The sequence below is a fragment of the Nannobrachium achirus genome (genome assembly GCF_963921795.1).
Source record: "Nannobrachium achirus genome assembly, chromosome: 10".
NCBI lineage: Eukaryota > Metazoa > Chordata > Actinopteri > Myctophiformes > Myctophidae > Nannobrachium > Nannobrachium achirus.
Genome location: NC_137819.1, coordinates 13,861,800 through 13,880,382, shown reverse-complemented (window position 1 = coordinate 13,880,382; position 18,583 = coordinate 13,861,800). Strand labels below are relative to the sequence as shown.

The window sequence follows — 18,583 nt, the reverse complement described above, 5'->3', positions numbered from 1 at the left end:
AGTGTCCATTTAACGTTCACGCCTCCGACGAGGAATCGTCCTCCACTCCCGCGTCGCGCGCAACCATCCCCGAATCCAGCGGCTCGGCCCGCTCCGGTTCCGTCCGTCAGGATTCCTTCCCAGCAGCACAACCAAGACATGCTCGGCCACAGCCGCATTATCGCAGCTATCCACCTGATGCCTCCACTTCGCTTGCTGCTTCCGCATCTCGCCGTGATCCCGCCGGCACACGCCTACGATCCGTTCCATCCATGGCCATTTCCGAGTGGAACGTCGCCGGCCTGCAGTCCGTGCTCACGGCGAGGGAAGTCTCCAGAACAGAATCGGCTCCTCCCGCGGCTCCGCCCACCCGGTCCAATCGCTCCACTCGCTTTTCTGCGTGTTATTCATCTTCCTCCGCCCCCATTCCAGAGATTCCAATTCCAAAACAACTTCCCAGTAAACAACATCTTAAGTCACCCATACGGCAGGTGCACGCTCGGTCCAATTCCCCTCCCCCTTCCTCCCCTCACTCTCACGCTGGCCGACGTGCACCTCGTCCGTCCCCAATCGATCCCGCACAAAGGCAGGCGCTTTTTAGTGTCTCGCTTTCTCCTCACCTTCCCACCCTCCCCCCTCTTCCCTCCCTCCCCCCCTTCCCTCCCTCCCCCCGACGCCGTGCGTCTCCCCCCTCCTTCCCATTCGCGCCGTACGCCTCCCCTCCCCTCCCCCCGACGCCGTGCGTCTCCCCCCTCCTTCTCATTCGCGCCGTTCGCCTCCCCTCCCCCCGATGCCGTGCGTCTCCTCCCCCGAATTCACGCTGTACGCCTCCTTCCCGCCCTCCTGCCCCCCAGCGACGTTCGCCACCTCCATCAGAGCGGCAACACGCCAGACCTCGAAAGAAGAGAAAGAAGAGCTCACCACCTCTATCCGTCAGACGCCGCACGCCATTTCCTTTATCCAACCGGCGGCAATCGCCTCCGCCTTCGTGCCAACGCCATGTACCCTCTTCTCCTCCTCCGCTCCAGCGCAACATGCGTCCTCCACTCTTTTCAGCAGACCGGCGCTCCCAGCCTCCATCACAGGAACGTCTCGCAACTTCTCCCTCAGACCTACGACCCACGCCCACTCCCTTAATTCAACATACACCATCCTCGGACCGCCGCCGTAAGCCCACTCCACTGGACCAACGGCGCTCACCTGACCAACGCCACTCACCTCTGAACTGGCGTTGCGAGCCTTCTCCACCAGACCAGCGCTGTGAGTCTTCTCCACCAGACCGCCGCTGCCGTGAGCCTTCTCCACCGGACCAACGCCGCTCACCTGACCAACGCCGTTCACCTGACCAACGCCGCTCACCTCTCGACTGGCGTTGCGAGCCTTCTCCACCAGACCAGCGCTGCGAGTCTTCTCCACCAGACCACCGCTGCCGTCAGCCTTCTCCACCGGACCAACGCCGCTCACCAGACCAACGCCGCTCGCCTGGCCAACGACGCTCGCCCGACCAACAGAGCTCATCAGACCAATGGCGCTCACCTCCGTCCCGGCGCCGTGGGCCTTTTTCAACAGACCAACAGCGCTCACCAGACCAAGGCCGCTCACCTGATCAATGCCGCTCACCTCCGGTTCGGTGCCAGGAGCCTTCTCCACCAGTCCGGTGCCGTCCGTCCGTCCCCCCTCCCCCGAATTCGCGCCGTACGCCTCCCCTCCCCTCCTCCCGACGCCGTGCGTCTCCTCCCCCGAACTCGCGCCGTACGCCTCCCCTCCCCTCCTCCTGACGCCGTGCGTCTCCTCCCCCGAACTCGCGCCGTACGCCTCCCCTCCCCTCCTCCCGACGCCGTGCGTCTCCTCCCCCGAACTCGCGCCGTACGCCTCCCCTCCCCCCCTCCCGACGCCGTGCGTCTCCTCCCTCGAACTCGCGCCGTACGCCTCCCCTCCCCCCCTCCCGACGCCGTGCGTCTCCTCCCCCGAATTCGCGCCGTACGCCTCCCCATCCAAATCCGTGCCGTACGCCTCCTCCACCAGACCAACGCCGCACTTCTACCAATCGGCGCCGTGCGCCTCCACCACCGGACCGCCGCCATCCTTCTCCTTCCCCAGCTCAGCGATGCGCGCCTTCCCCGGCGGGTCGCCGCCGACCAGCTTCTCATTTTCCCCAGTCTCCTCCCCCTTTTCGTCGCGCTCGTTTGGCACGCCGTCAAGCGCCCCCGAACTCCCCGTCTCCTCCTCCAGCTCAATGGCCCGCACGTTGCCGTGCTCAGCACGCTCCCCCGCCTCATTCTCCTCCCCTCACGCGGTCCGCGCCTCCCACTCAGTCCTCAAGGTTGACCGAGGCAGCCCAGGTCATCTCCACGCTGGCCTCCCTTTTCTCTCAGGCCTTCGAGTTCTTCCAACCAAGAAGAAGGGATCGAGTACGTCTCCCTCCTCTGCGGCCTCCGACCTACGCAACACACCACCTCCCCCCCTCACCCGATCGACACAGCACGCCCTCCTCCTGACATCACACATCCCCACCACCTACTTCACCAGAACGGCTCAGCGCGCCCTCTTCCGACAGGCCTCCTCCCGCAACGGACAGAGCACTTTCCCCCCACGACGTGCGTTTCTCTCCCCGAGGACCGGCGCCGTCCGCCTCCTCCCCACGCCACCAGACACAGCGCGTCCACCGCCGACGCCGTAATACTCTCCCCCCTCTTCCAGAGGACGGGCGCCACGCGCATTCCTCTCAACCCCGGTCAGGCTCAGCGAGCCTCGTCCCTCCCAACCCTCCCGCATTCTCCCAGCGCAGCCCGGATCGGGGCCACATGCTGCCTCCTCCTCCCTGGCTTCAGTGCATCACGCTTCCTCCTCCCTCAGATCGCCGCCACGCCCTCCTACATCGGTTCAGCGCATCCAGCGCCCCATCCCCCTCAGTCTCTTCCACCCCGCTAACTCACCCGTCTGGCACAGCCCGTCCCCAGCCTTCGTCCCCCCCCCCCCTCACATTGAGTAACTCCATCCTCCCGCGGCACCTCTGCCACTCCCACCGTCGGCAGGTGCCTCACGGTACCTCGCTCACTTTCACTGTCCCTCACTAACTCGCAGGCTGGTGCCCACGGTACCTCGCCTACTTTCACCGTCCCTCACTAGCTCGCCGGCAGGGGCCCACAGCACCTCTGCCGCTTCCACCGTCCCTCACTAGCTCGATGGCAGGTGCCCACGGTATCTCGCCCACTTTCACCGCCCCTCTCCAGTTCGTCGGCAGCCCACAGCCCCCTTACATCGAGCATTCCACCCAGTTATGCCTCACCCACGGTGGCCGCCCCACCCGCATGTAAACTGATCCAGAAGAGCTCCTTTCTCTGACGTCCGCTCGGTCACGCAGCATCCAAGTCATCCTTCAAGCAGTTCACGTCCCTCGGCCACCCGGGTCCGTCACTCACACTCCCCAATACACCCACCGCACCTTGCCCACTTTCACCGTCCCTCACTAGCTCGTTGGCAGGTGCCCACAGCACCGCTGCCACTTCCACCGTCCCTCACTAGCTCGCTGGCAGGTGCCCACAGCACCGCTGCCACATCCACCGTCCCTCACTAGTTCGCTGGCAGGTGCCCACAGCACCGCTGCCACATCCACCGTCCCTCACTAGCTCGCTGGCAGGTGCCCACGGCACCTCTGCCACTTCCACCGTCCCTCACTAGCTCGCTGGCAGGTGCCCACGGCACCTCTGCCACTTCCACCGTCCCTCACTAGCTTCACCGTCCCTCATTAGCTCGCTGGCAGGTGCCCACGGCACCTCTGCCACTTCCACCGTCCCTCACTAGCTTCACCGTCCCTCATTAGCTCGCTGGCAGGTGCCCACGGTACCTCGCCCACTTTCACCGTCCCTCACTAACTCGCCGGCAGGTGCCCACTGTACCACGCCCACTTCCACTGTCCCTCACTAGCTCGCTGGCAGGTGACAACGGTACCTTGCCCACTTTCACCGTCCCTCATTAGCTCGCTGGCAGATGCCCACGGTACCTCGCTCACTTTCGCTGTCCCTCACCAGCTCGCAGGCAGGTGCCCACTGTACCTCGCCCTCTTCCACTGTCCCTCACTAGCTCGCCGGCAGGTGCCCACGGTACCTCGCTCACTTTCACTGTCCCTCACTAGCTCGCAGGCAGGTGCCCACGGTACCTCGCCCACTCCCACCCTCCCTCCCTCGGACCAGCACCCTAAAGCTTTTCTCACCCCACGATCACCTCAATCCGAAATTCTCAGATCGACTCATCACACAACTTGGTGACCGCCGATAGGGCCATTCGCGTGCCGCGCCTGGCCCTCAAGTTTATTGCCTTCAGCCACCAAACGCACTTCATGAGATTTACCCAATAGTCTCCGCCATGCTTTTTGGGGTCAAGAATGGTCGTGAAGAAGCGTCCTAATTCTTTAGGCCAACACTGCTTCAGTCGACACAGTCCCATCACCTCATTTGGACACCACCCAACATTCCAACCTCCATGCGGCTCATGCAACTTGCCAGTTGCCACCATATCATCAACAGATTCACACACGGGACAGTCGGGACACTCTCCGTTATCTCACGGCTTGGACAGCCTACCAGCGATTTCATACCAACGCCGCCCAATGTACCGGACCGGCGGGAGTGGTGGATCTACAAGCACTCAACGCCCCGCATCGCGAGGCATTGCGTGCTTGTGGTTTGGCTGTTTTCACTAGTTTCGTGCTACAGTCTTGCATGATGAAGCAGGGCTTGCTTTACCTAAAGACGTACACATTTGAAACTTGGAGATACGATCCTCCTCAGACGTCACCACCATCGCAGCCTTCAACACGTCATTTTCACCACCTCTGCACCGCTACCCTGCATCTCTTCCTCAGCGAAATCTGCTTCTTCTTCCATTGATGAGAGGATCTTCTAGCCCCGCCGTCTCATCACCACTTCTCCATGATGCTACTTCGTCTCCAGTACAGAGAAGTCCCGGTCCCGCCAAACCGTCATCCCCTCACTTCGGACCTACTGCTCCTCTGTCTTCGCACACTCAGAGCCGGTTACATCACTCCCCTGGTCTCCTCAACCCTGGAAAGTATGTTCCTACTGGCATTCTACGGATTCCTGCGGTGCTCCGAAATGACATCATCTTCTTCCCGGTACGACCCTACGCGCCACCCGAGCCTGTCCGACATAACTCTCCAGTCATCTGAATCACTCACCTTCACTCTCAAACACAGCAAGACGGATCAACAGGGGCGTTCGTTCACCATCCCTCTGTTCAAGTCAGACTCACCACTCAGCCCTTACGAGCCCATCCACCGGTACGTTTCCACGAGACGCACCCCGAACGCATCACCTCGAGATCCCCTCTTCATCACAGAAACTGGTTCCGTCGCCACCCGACACTGGTTTCTCCGCCACCTCCGCCAAGTTCTCTCCCTCTCCGGCCTTCCCCCTCATCTCTACTCCGGCCACTCGTTCCGCATCGGCGCCACCTCTACTGCATCCAGTCTCGGTCTCTCCGACCACCTCATACGCATCCTCGGACGATGGGACTCAGATGCGTACCACGCATACATCAGAACCAACGCCCGAGATGTCCGAAACGCCCATCTCCGACTAGGTCGTCAGTAACGATATCTGGTAATCACACGGGTCAGTCAGCTCTTTGGGGGCAGTGCAGGAGCAGATGACAGTTGGCTCACGGACCGAGCAAACCCGGTCGTCTCGCTCCCGAGGCTGCTTCCCCATCCTGAGCCTCGCCCCACCTCGGGCTCCTCAGCAACGCACACACACACACTCGCAGTCTCTCATGCATACATCTCACTTGTTCAATAAACGCTGTTAACCTGAGCAGAGGTGTGGTCTCTTACTAGTGAAATGTAGTTGTGCACTTGTGCTCAACGCAAGTTCAGGGGTGGAGACCACCCACTGCGATCACCGTCACCGCTCGCCTCAGCCATCCACGTAGCCTCTGCTATCCACAGCCACTCACGTTCCAATCACCTTATCTAATACAACCGCGTTCCCCCATCGGCCAATCACACAGCGATCACACAGTATAAATACACCTCAGATCACGTCACTTACCTGTTTGACTCTGCCCACGTAGAACGCAAATCCCCACCCCCTCCCCAGTCACCACCTTCATTCTAATCGTTTTGCCTTGCTAACTTCGTTTCTCGTTTCATCACACTAACTTCGTTTCTCTATTTCCTAGGAGCATCGAGGGGGGCAGTGCAGGAGCAGATGACAGTTGGCTCACGGACCGAGCAAACCCGGTCGTCTCGCTCCCGAGGCTGCTTCCCCATCCTGAGCCTCGCCCCACCTCGGGCTCCTCAGCAACGCACACACACACTCGCAGTCTCTCATGCATACATCTCACTTGTTCAATAAACGCTGTTAACCTGAGCAGAGGTGTGGTCTCTTACTAGTGAATTGTTAATTGCGGCACGTTTACTAACATGCCAAGTTTAGCTGCTCTTGAACAACCATTCCAGGGGCCTGTTTCACGAAAGTAGAATAAACTAAGCTGGGATTTAAGACATATCCAGACTTGACAAAGTCTCCTCTGTATAGCCTGGTTTATTACGTTCCACTAAAGCCAAGCCAGGCTGAGAAGGAGCGACTTTGTCGAGCCAGGATCGTAAAGCCTGGCTGAATGCGCGTTCACGTGTTCCTTGAAAAGACCTAGCGGTCGAGCGCCGATTCCTTGAACGTGACCAATCATGGCACCGAAGAAGAGCTGAGCTGCGTATTTTTCCACAGAGGAGCAGCAGCAACTTATGCAAGCTTACGAGGAAGTTAAAGCCGTCATCCAAAGAAAGGGAAACACGAGCGCTATTAATACAGCCAGGGATAAAGCCTGGCAAAGCATTGCCGACACGTTAAATGCGTAAGTCTGTCCATAAATAAATATTAGTTGCAGTCACACTTTGCAAACAAGCCCCGAAAAATGACTGTCATGACAAGGCTTATCGTGAGAGTTGAAGTGAATATTGGAATTATAACCCTGACACGTCATGGATCGTACGTCTACAATAAAGTGCTTATTGAAGGCAGACGGATGTCACAATATGGTACGCTCAAGCACAATTACCCTTATCTTCCGTATTGTTTAATAAAAAAACATTTTAATCCGATTGGCGGCCGTTCTCAACTACGCGACCCTATTGGTTTGGAGCTGTACTGCACTCTGATCCATTGAAACATTGTTTGTAAATGGTGACCGATTGGATTAAAATGCTTCTTATCAAACAATACGGAAGATAGTGGTAATTCTGCTTGAGCGTACCATATTGTGACATCCATGAACATTCAGTAAGCACTTTATTTTTTTTAACTGTGAACGTTTTTGTAGACATTCTTGGAAAATTGACTAAACCGCTGTACACCAAATTGAGGTTGATCCATGATGGTCGTGAGATACGACCGTCATGTTACCCATGTTTCGGCTCAAATTAATTATATCTTTATACTAATGTACAGTGCTATGGCCTATGCGCCATGCATATTTCCATTACATGGAATCCATCTATGATATCTATCTGTCTAGTTATTGCGACCGTAGGTCGCATTTACTACCAAAACCTCCACCGGCTGTCCGTCCGTCCGTCAGTGAGTCACACGTCACACGTCACACTTTTGCCCTGCTCATATCTCCAACACCGTTGCCCCCATCCATGTCAAATTTTGCACACACACTCCTTACCTGCCAAACTACAACCTCCAAGGACCCCAGGAGCTCCAGGGACCCCCAGGTGTAAAAAATGACCAAATGTGCAAAAATGACCAAATGACCACCCCAACGGGGCTGCTCACGGGGAATTCCCGGGGACCACCCACTCCTGGTGCTCCAGAACGGATGCAAAAGTGGTGGCGCCCCCAGTGGAGGACCCCCTCCACTGCAGCTCACATAAAATGCCGTAACTCGGGCTAGGAGCGTCCGGGAGAGCCGGGGCCGGTACCTATTCGTCCGCCAAGGCAACGCGGAGACCCCACCCCTCATTTCTCACATGGCCCTCTTCTAGCGCCACCTTCAGGCCGATTTTTAAAACACATTTTTGGACACTGCTCCTACAGTTTTTGCCCTAAAATCACGCAAATCCCTACACAGTATGTCTACACTCATCCCATCAACATCAATCTGTCCCATATAGCGCCACCTTCAGGCCGATTTTTAAAAACACATTTTTGGACACTGCTCCTACAGATTCTGCCCTAAAATCACGAAAATCACTACACAGCATGTCTACACTCATGTCATCAACATGGATCAGGAAGATTTTGGAAAAACACATTTTTGCCCTATTTGTGGAGATAAGTGACCGTAGGGAGTCTTACTGGTATATATCTCTGCCGTGTAATGTCACGATTGCATGGCAATACCAATAATTCAGAATGTATTCTTCCATAATTTAGAGAGACTGAGAGGAAGGCACATATTACATAGCCTACAGCCCAAAACAGTGAATACTCGCATCACTGGTTGAGATGGGCGAGTTGGAAGTAACATGAAGAAAAAGAATAAAACCTGCACACCCATGTGCTCCAAATTAAAGTTATCTCGTAATTAAATTACATTGGAGCAGATGAGTGTGCGGTTATTCACTTTCTACTTATTCACCTACACCTACAGCCTTCATGGTTGTAATGTATTCTAGTTTCATTTGTTAAATAATATATTATGTTAACTTATTAATGTTCATAAAGCACAAACAGGACTGGAAATATACGGACTGGGCCACAGGTGAAAACCAAATACAAGAACATCTTACAGAATGGTAAGTGCCTCAATACATTGAATACAATGTACAAATGAAGGTGGATACATCATTTAAAGGATGTGCCTGCTCACGTGTTTTATTTCCTTGCTGGTTTTAGCAATAAAAAAAATATGTGTGTGGCACTGGGGGTGGCCCTGCCACACAGGACTACACACCTGCCGAGGACCTCGCCCTGTCCTTAAATAAAGGGAGACCGGTGGTGGAGGGGATCCAGGGGGGGACATCTACTGACTCTGTCCCCCCTGTGGACTCAGCCCCCTTTATAGCAGGTCAGTCTTCATTTGTTCTGTAGCCTACTACTGCTCATAGAACACACTCGACCATTCATGGTGGTATTATGTGGACTCTGGTTCATTGCAGTTTCAAGAAGGGCCATGATTCTCATCCAGGAACCGGGTGATACAGTGAGTATTCTAATTTAATGACACCTGTCACACTATGGTCAATACAATATATATGCGCAGCGGTATCATCATCATATGAGGTATCATGTCAATCATCTGTGAAATAAACAGGCCTACTTATTGAGTCCATATTGGCTAAGAGGTCAGTGATGTGGTTGTCATATATATAGCTTAATATATACTTTCCTAACAGGAACAAATCTATGAAGAAGCTCAAGCTGGACCGAGCCAGCCTTCTGGGAGCGAGCACAGCAATCCAGTGAGTATTAACTTAAGGTCATTCACCCCAATGCACATTTCCTGCTGCTGTGCTAATTGATATGTGTTTCACAGACTTCAGAGACCGTCAGACGTCTTTATATGACACATTTAAGGAGGCAGATAGATTTGTCTGACAAACAGCTCGAATTGGCTGAATTGGAGAAAGAAATAAAAAGAAGGAAAATCAGGAAGATGGACCTGGAAATCACATTACTTGAGAAACAAGTATGGTCATCATTGCAATGCACACTGTAAGCATGACTGTAACACATTGTAGTAATCATTTTTGCACTCTCTCTCCCCAGCTCCCAACAGATGACTAAATAAATAAATAAAAATCTGAATGCTGTTTATCGTCTTAAATCTCTTTCTTTGAGGTTATTTCTTCTTTTCCGCCACGTATTTGTCAGGTGTGAGATTCTAGGGCTAATGAGTGTTATGTATTTTTGTTGGAATGTATTCTAGTAGTTTATTGTTTGAGTGCATCATTAATTTAGTTAGATTATGGATTATACAAAAACCTAAATGTGCTTCACTGCCAAATAAGATAGACACACAACACTTAACAGAAATCATGCTTTATGGGTATAACAGAAAATATTCAACATAAATCATGCTCATTAATCATTAACATAAACACAAATATATGATTATAGAACAAATTAGCCAAAGTAATTTTGAGCGTAATGTTGCCTGACAACCGTCCCCTCTGGGTTGTCAGGGTAGGCGTGTGGGATGTCCCCCCAGTCCCTGTCCAGCACAGGTGTGGGAGCCCTCTCCTTTCTCATCATTGCAATGTTGTGTAGGACAGAGCATGCAACAGTGATGTTGCATGCTCTGTCTGGCTTGACTCGGAGGTGGGTCAGGCAGTTAAACCTCCCCTTCAGGACCCCAAAAGTCATTTCTATACGTGCCCTTGTTTTTGCATGGGCATAGTTATAATTTCTTTCCACAGGGGTCTGGGGCTCTGGGAAAGGGGTTAGCAGATAAGGCTCACTAGGATAACCCTTATCTCCTAGGAGCAATACCGGGAATTCACCTGAGAACAAAAACGCTACAGTTAGGGCTGCATAAATAGCAGGGTAAAACTTTGGATACTATCATGATGAACAAATTGGTGTGACTACCTAATTCCAGTCTCTGGCAAAGAATGCAGGATCGAAAGATCCTGGCATCGTGAACAGAGACTGGCCACAGGGCTACTACATTTGTGATTATCATATCTGCATCATATCATCTGGAACAATAAGTGTAAAGGTCATTTAAATATTCAATGTAGCCTATAATTAATGCATGTATTTTACATTAACGATGAGCCATTCTTACTTGGACATTGATGCTGTGGAACCACTTTCGATTAATAAAATCCGCCTCATGTTCACCTGAGGGCCTTTTGATCTTAATGTGGGAACAATCCAAAGCCCCAATGACATTTGGGAAACCTGCAAAAATAAAATGAATTTACTGTTCGAAAGTTACATATAATTAGGCTTATTATTATTCTGTTTTGACTGAAATTCATATTACCACCAATTTGGTAGAAATCCTCCTTTATGTAGTTCAGTCCTCTGTGTCCTGGGAATTTTATGAACACAGGCGCCAAAGATTTGAGGGCAAGGTATACTTCGCGGATTGTCCTGCACACAGTGGCTTTGCTGAGATTCTCAGCATCGCCGAGCGATACAGATCTGTTGTGGAACTGTCAAGGCTTGGCTCCTCTCGGTTCTGTTAGATATTCGGGGGCCAAGCAAGCTACAGATATAGCGTAAGCCTGCCCCCGAAAATCTGTATCGCTCGTATAACCTTTCATCATTGAAGGCAAAGGGGTCATATCTGTCTTGAAAGACCCTTTCCCTCCTCAGTGCCCTACGCAAAATCTGCGCCTCTTCATCTTGCACGTCTCGCAAAAAAGGGCATGCCATCCTGAAGCTATACAAAATAATCTCACCTACACAGGCCTTTATATTACTCTTATCGCTAACTTAATTGAAAACAGCCTTGCAAAGTTGTCTACCATTTTTTCTGATCTCAAGATGGTAGGTATATATTATAAAACGTCATAAACAAAATATTAACTATAGTGTTATAACAGAGTGACAATGACGTATCAAATGAGTTATTGTGAAACAATTATGATTCATGTTCACACACATTATGGTATTTCAGTAATATAATTAAATTGATTATATCTTATTGTATCCTTTTATTTTAATGCAGGGTAATTAAAATGAGTCTATATACTAACATAGGTGTTGAATTAAGCATGGAAAAAGTCATTCGTTTACAATTGGAGTCATTGGACTAACAGCTATTTCACAAAACTTGAACAAAAAGGCACATGGATTAACATAATCTTGGCTGTGAGCCTGGTCTAGAGCAGGCTAGTGTCAAAGCTTAATCTCCATGGTAACTAAAGTGGGATAACTTTCATGAAACCGAGTTCAGGCTTAAAATATCCAGGTTAACTGGCGAGGCTAATCTGCCAAGATAATTCAGCTTTCATGAAACCGATTGAGCTCTGACTCAGGCTTACTAAAGCCAGGATAGCTGATAAAGCCAGGCTTTATCCCTAATCTAGGTTTCGTGAAACGGGCCCCAGGCTGCCATATCCAGCCCAAGAAACCATACATTAAATATACTTCTTAAAATAAATGCATCATGCCTGTTGCTAAGGTATACCTTAGCTTTTTCTGAACTGACGCCACTGCAGAAGAGAAGAAGCGGCGTCGCTTTGTTTTGGTCCCCCCTGTTTGTTTCCCCAATCTCCTAAACCGACCAGGATTGAGTTAAGACCCGCCTCGCGGAAACACCAGAACATCCAGGAGTGGCTGAAATCCTTGCTTCTTCTTCTTTCGTGTATCATCATCCTTGATGATTGGTTGACGACATTTTATTTCACAAGATTTCTTGTTACTTAGGGGAGGCCTTGGGGCTGGCTGTCGTCTTCCTTGCCAGACACATGGAGGGTGGATAAAGTCAGACCTAGTAAAGGCATGAAGACAATCTTAAAACTTGTACTGAGAAAAGCCTGCATTTGCACAATGCACAGCTATTAATTTGTCACTAAAGTGCTCAAAATAAACTGTGATAAAAAAAATAAAAAATAAAATTGAAACTTACTTTGTACTGTGCTTTGTAACTTTGCTAAAGAGAAAAACGTACTGAGAAAGCTATTAATTTGTCACTACTGTGCTCAAAATAAAAACCATTATCAGTTAAATTGTTATAGTTTGGATATGGCTTTGGCCGTATTCTGTGTGTATTATTGTAATGGATCGGTAGGCAGTAGGTACAGTAATGCTTTGCAGTAAGTCTAACATTCATATGCACTTTCATACTTAAGATTATTGAGAGGGGCGTTTCCGCGAGACGGGTCTTAACTCAATCCTGGTGGGTTTAGGAAACACGCGGATCAGACCCCGTGGCAGACCAAAGACCAGATGGAGGGATTATATCTCCACACTGGCCTGGGAACGCATGGGGATCCCCCAGGGGGAAGTGAATAAGGTTGCTGTATATAGGAGAGGGAATTCTCTGTTGGAACTGTTACCCCCGCGACCCGATTGTGGATAAGCGGTTGAAGATGGATGGATGGATAGATGGATGGGGTTAAAGGACAACTTTGTTTTTTTTACAAGGGTTCATATTTTAGATTGTAATTAGAGAGAAGAAAAAGTGAGTGTTCAAAAATTTTCATTTGCTTCGTTCTATTGTTTTATCGCGTTTACCGTGCTAAAATGTGGGGCATGCGTACGCATGGGGGCATGCGTACAAGTGGTTATAAATATATCTTTTTAGACACTGTAAGCCAGCAGTTTCTTCATTGCTATTTACAGTAACACTTCTAGCCCCCATTAGTCACATCCAACCATGAAAGGTTGCGTTGTATCTTGGGATCTTTTATCTTACAATAAATGCGAGAAGTCTCTGTGTGTATGTAATCCGCGTATCTCAAGAATCGTTCGTCCCACCGACTTCGGAATCTCCTTATGTGGAGCTGATTGTTGACATTAGGCTGTTCCGCAGGAAATCGGCGCAAACGCTGACTCATTGTGACATCACTTCATAAAAGGCTCTGACATCATGTACGCCACATGAGTAAAAAAAAATGGGTCCTACAGAGATCTCCATATATGGGCATAAAATGGACATTGACAGATATCTCCATATATGGGCATTAATGGACACAGGCAAACAGATGGTCAAAACGGATGCTATGACAACGGGTATAATGGGGTTTGCATTAAAGGGCGGGACATTCATTCCCTATTTACATCGTTCCCGAGTTGGCCAGGTCGCCGACTAGACGCTCGGCCGCCCTTGAGCTTCTAGTATTCCTTAATTATAATCTAAAATATGAACCCTTGTTGTAAAAAAACTAAGGTTGTCCTTTAAAGTACGATAGCAATATCACAATATCAAATTAATATTGTGATATTGCTATCGTACTTAAAACCCTGTAGTCTCAGAGAACTGGACTTGAGTAAAGTCCACACTTTCTCCGAAACCGAACCTTTCTTCGGAGAGTTCCGACTTTCCGACATGCAGATTTCCTTTTCAGAAGAGACATCATTTTGTCATTTTGTAGTCGAAACGGACCTTTCCTTATGGACAGGCCTTTACAGCTGTCACTTTAACCACCTTTTCCGTCAACACCAAATCTATTCTCCTATTCACGTTATTCCTGGCCCCGCCCACGGCTTCCTGTTCATATCCTAAAAGAGGCAGAGGCTGAAAAAGCTGGCCTGAAAAACATCATTTGGTTTCCTGTGTCCTTGCATTAAAGTGTCAGTAGTTGGCGTTCTGGGCTCTGTATGTACCTGGGTTGCCATGTCTGCTTATAATAAGCAATTAGTGTCTTTTAAAAAAAATAGTATAGTTGCTTATTGGGCTTACTTTCTAATATTTTTTGAAACCAGTGGTTCCCAAATCTTTTCATATCAAGGACCCCAGATTAACATATTTGTCCACAGTCACAGGCCCCCATCTGAAAATATGTGGTGCCAGGGACCGCCACACAGATTTATGTTGTTAAAATGTTTCAAATATATTAAAAAAATATACAAGCTCACAATATGTCGCAATGTGACACATTGTGAGCTTGCTGATCTGCTAGTTTCAAATGTAAAGTAGTACAGCCTAGTTGCTTCTGTTGGGCTTATTTCTTTGGCAAAATCTGGCAACAGACAATTCCCTGTCACTTCCTTACTTGGGAGGAAGTGAAAAGATGTTTTGCCCTCTGTAAAAGAAAATGGCAGCCTCCATAGAGAGGGCCAGGAATAACGTGAATATGTTCCCACCAGAATATGGAGGCGGGGATTCCAGTGATTAAGTAGAAAAGTATGGTGAGAAAGCTTTATGTGTTTATCATTCCAGATTCCATCTAACGGCTCAACGCTGCTCCGTTGCTAGCACAGAAATGTATCACATGTAAACAACTTCATAACCAGCTGCGCTACTGTGTGTGTGTGTGTGTGTGTGTGTGTGTGTGTGTGTGTGTGTGTGTGTGTGTGTGTGTGTGTGTGTGTGTGTGTTGTGCTATTCAGGGGTAATGGGCCAGTGGTAATGACCTGCTGGCTAGAGGGAATGTTTAGTAACGGGAGTAATGGTTGGAACGAGAGAGAGAGAGAGAGAGAGAGAGAGAGAGAGAGAGAGAGAGAGAGAGAGAGAGAGAGAGAGAGAGAGAGAGAGACACAGAGAGAGAGAGACAGAGACAGAGAGAGACAGAGATAGAGAGAGAGGCACAAGATATTCCATAAAAGACACAGCCCCCAGTGCTGAAAATTCTTAGATTCGACTGCACTAAGTGCAGTGCTTCTCAAATGTAAAAATCCCAAGGACCCCCCTCCCCCCCTACTTAACTGTGACAGTATACAAATGGAACCAAATGGACCCTAGCGCTTCCATTTGTATACTGTCAGAGTTGCAGACTTGTAAGAGTCCATTTAGAACCCCCTCAAGGAACGCACGCACGAGAGTCCCTGTACCCCACTTTTAGAAAACACTGCACTAGTTGCGACTGTCACTTAGTATAAAAAGCCAGTCACGTGCACACATAGACATCAAAGGGGGCTTGAGCCCTTGCCCTTTTACCCGTCTGTAAAAAGTGCCCTCTCCAGACCATGAATGCAGTTTTTACTATGTATATGGTGAAAGAAATGCAAATGCCATCTTTCCATGCCATACCTTAAGGCAGCATTCAAGAGAATTGCCTTGTCCCCACTCTCCTGAACTTGAATGAAGCATCTTACTGTATGTTGAAAGAATTGCCCTCTCTGTTTAGAAATCCTTGCCGTTATACACCACATCTCCAGTATTGTCTTGATTATGCTTAGTTCAGTGTGGTATCAAGCACCGAAAATAGCAGACATCCAAGCTCACAACGCCTCGTGCTGCGGCGCGTTAAGAGCTTGGAGGTCTGCTATTTTCGATATTTTCACCAAAGCGCCCTTTTAGAAATGTCATCCCCTGACTCTCTAACATCCTCTGCACGCCCCTGATCAAAGCCTCCACCTCATGTCCGTGAGTGAGTGAGTCAAGCCTCATGTCACACTCATGTGACGTGACGTCATATATTCCCATGTATAGTGTGTGTGAGTTCTGGGTTCAACTTGCCAACCAAGAACTTGAAAAAGAAAACGCGATAAAAACAAACCAATAGTCTGCATGAAGAATTCTGCAAATCCAATCTACGCATCCGAATTCACGTTACCCGTTATTAGGATGTTATAGCCATTATTGAAACTCTGACTGAGGGAGAGTAGAGAAATGCCGTCTACGGTTTCACTGCATGTGACAGCCTTGTATAGGTGATTATAGTTGGTTCTGGGACAAAAGGAAAGCATACCTCTTTTACAATTTAGATTTTCTTTTTTTTAAATAGTTCAAATAGTTGATCACATCGTGTCAATGTAGAATTTTAGGGAGGCAAAGACGTTTAGGGGGTTAGACATTATGACGAAAATATAGCTGTAGATGTTTAGTGAGGTAATACGTGTAAGGACTGGTCAAATAACCAATTGAGTTTAATGGCATGACATGTTTTCTGCAGCCAGCAGGAGGGGAAACACTGGCACTCTCTGGGCCATTAAACTTTCCGCTTGATTACTGCACTTGACCTCGAGTTGACCGCTTCAAAGATCTGCTGTACATAAGAACTGGGCAGCTATGCAATCCAAAGATACTGGGGGTGGAGGGTGAGTGTGTGTGTGTGTGTGTGTGCGTGCGTGCGTGTGCGTGTGCGTGCGCGTGCGTGCGTGCGTGCGTGCGTACGTGTGTACATGTGTGTGCATATTGAATAACTGCTGCTATTCGTTTTAAAACGTGCATCAGCTTCAGAAAAAGGTCAAAGCATGGCTTTTAGTAAAATGTTGCAGAATAGTTCGGCTTGGCAGAGACTATGAGACTATGCACACTGTCTGTCTGTCCGTCCGTCCGTCCGTCCGTCCTTCCGCCTGTGTGTCCGTCTGTCTGTTACCAGCTAATCTCCAGATTTATTGGCCCTGTCTGTCGCTGCCAAACTCTGCACACACTAGGCTAGGGCATTCACCAAATATTCAAATATCAAAGTCACTATTCGACATTGTTCACCGAAGTCGAATATTCGCTTATTATTATTTTGTTATTGTTTTCTCTTTAAAAAAGATATCTATCTATAAATGCGACAAATCTCTGCGTGTGTGTATGTAATCCGCGTATCTCGAGAACCGTTCGTCTCACCGGCTTCAGATTCGGCACGCGCATTCCCCGCCGTGGCGCGGAGTGCAGTGCCGGGCCTCGACCCGACCCGATGTGCGGTTTTCCGAAACCGGCGCAAAACGTTCGGAATCTCCTTATGCAGAGCTGATTGTTGACATCAGGCTGTTCCGGAGGAAATCGGCGCAAGCGCTGACTCATTGTGACATCACTTCATAAAAGGCTCTGACATCACGTACACCACATGACCCCACACTCCTATGACAGAGATCTACATATATGGGCATATGGGCATTCTGACATCACTTCTGCTGACTCAAAGACAAACAGGCAAACAGATGGTCGCTGGCTCATTGTGCTCAAGATGAAGACAGACAGATACAGAGATATCCATATATGGGCAAACATCACGTACGCCACATGAGTCAACAAAAAATGCCATGGTTACGTATTGAATGTCATCAGTATGACGTAACCGAACCATGGGTAGAGGGGCATCATTCCCCACGGGTGGCAAAGCAAAGAGGCTGTGTATACTGCTCAAGATGAAGACAGACAGATACAGAGATATCCATATATGGGCATAAAATGGACGCTGACAAACTAAATAAAATAAATAAATGGGGTTTGCGTTAAAGGGTGGGGCATTCATTCCCTATTTACATCGTTCCCGAGTAGGCCGGTCCCCGACTAGACGATTGGCCGCCCGAAGGGAAGAGATCTCCATATATGGGCATAAAAGGGACACAGACAGACAGATACAGAGATCTCCAAATATGGGCATAAAATGGATGCAGACATACAGATATCTCCATATATGGGCATGATAAGCAAATCTCTGCGTGTGTGTATGTAATCCGCGTATCTCGAGAACCGTTCGTCTCACCGGCTTCAGATTCGGCACGCGCATTCCCCGCCGTGGCGCGGAGTGCAGTGCCGGGCCTCGACCCGACCCGATGTGCGGTTTTCCGAAACCGGCGCAAAACGTTCGGAATCTCCTTATGCAGAGCTGATTGTTGACATCAGGCTGTTCCGGAGGAAATCGGCGCAAGCGCTGACTCATTGTGACATCACTTCATAAAAGGCTCTGACATCACGTACACCACATGACCCCACACTCCTATGACAGAGATCTACATATATGGGCATATGGGCATTCTGACATCACTTCTGCTGACTCAAAGACAAACAGGCAAACAGATGGTCGCTGGCTCATTGTGCTCAAGATGAAGACAGACAGATACAGAGATATCCATATATGGGCAAACATCACGTACGCCACATGAGTCAACAAAAAATGCCATGGTTACGTATTGAATGTCATCAGTATGACGTAACCGAACCATGGGTAGAGGGGCATCATTCCCCACGGGTGGCAAAGCAAAGAGGCTGTGTATACTGCTCAAGATGAAGACAGACAGATACAGAGATATCCATATATGGGCATAAAATGGACGCTGACAAACTAAATAAAATAAAT

General features: G+C 49.4%; 1 pseudogene across 1 annotated transcript; it reads right to left on the bottom strand.

Moving 5' to 3' along the window:
* Positions 1-10,070: 10,070 nt before the first annotated feature.
* Positions 10,071-11,330, bottom strand: LOC308292835 (putative nuclease HARBI1; annotated as a pseudogene). Its single transcript has 2 exons — positions 10,936-11,330; positions 10,071-10,423 (listed from the first exon to the last, which is right to left on the bottom strand). The product of its transcript is annotated as a putative nuclease HARBI1 (transcript).
* Positions 11,331-18,583: the final 7,253 nt, after the last annotated feature.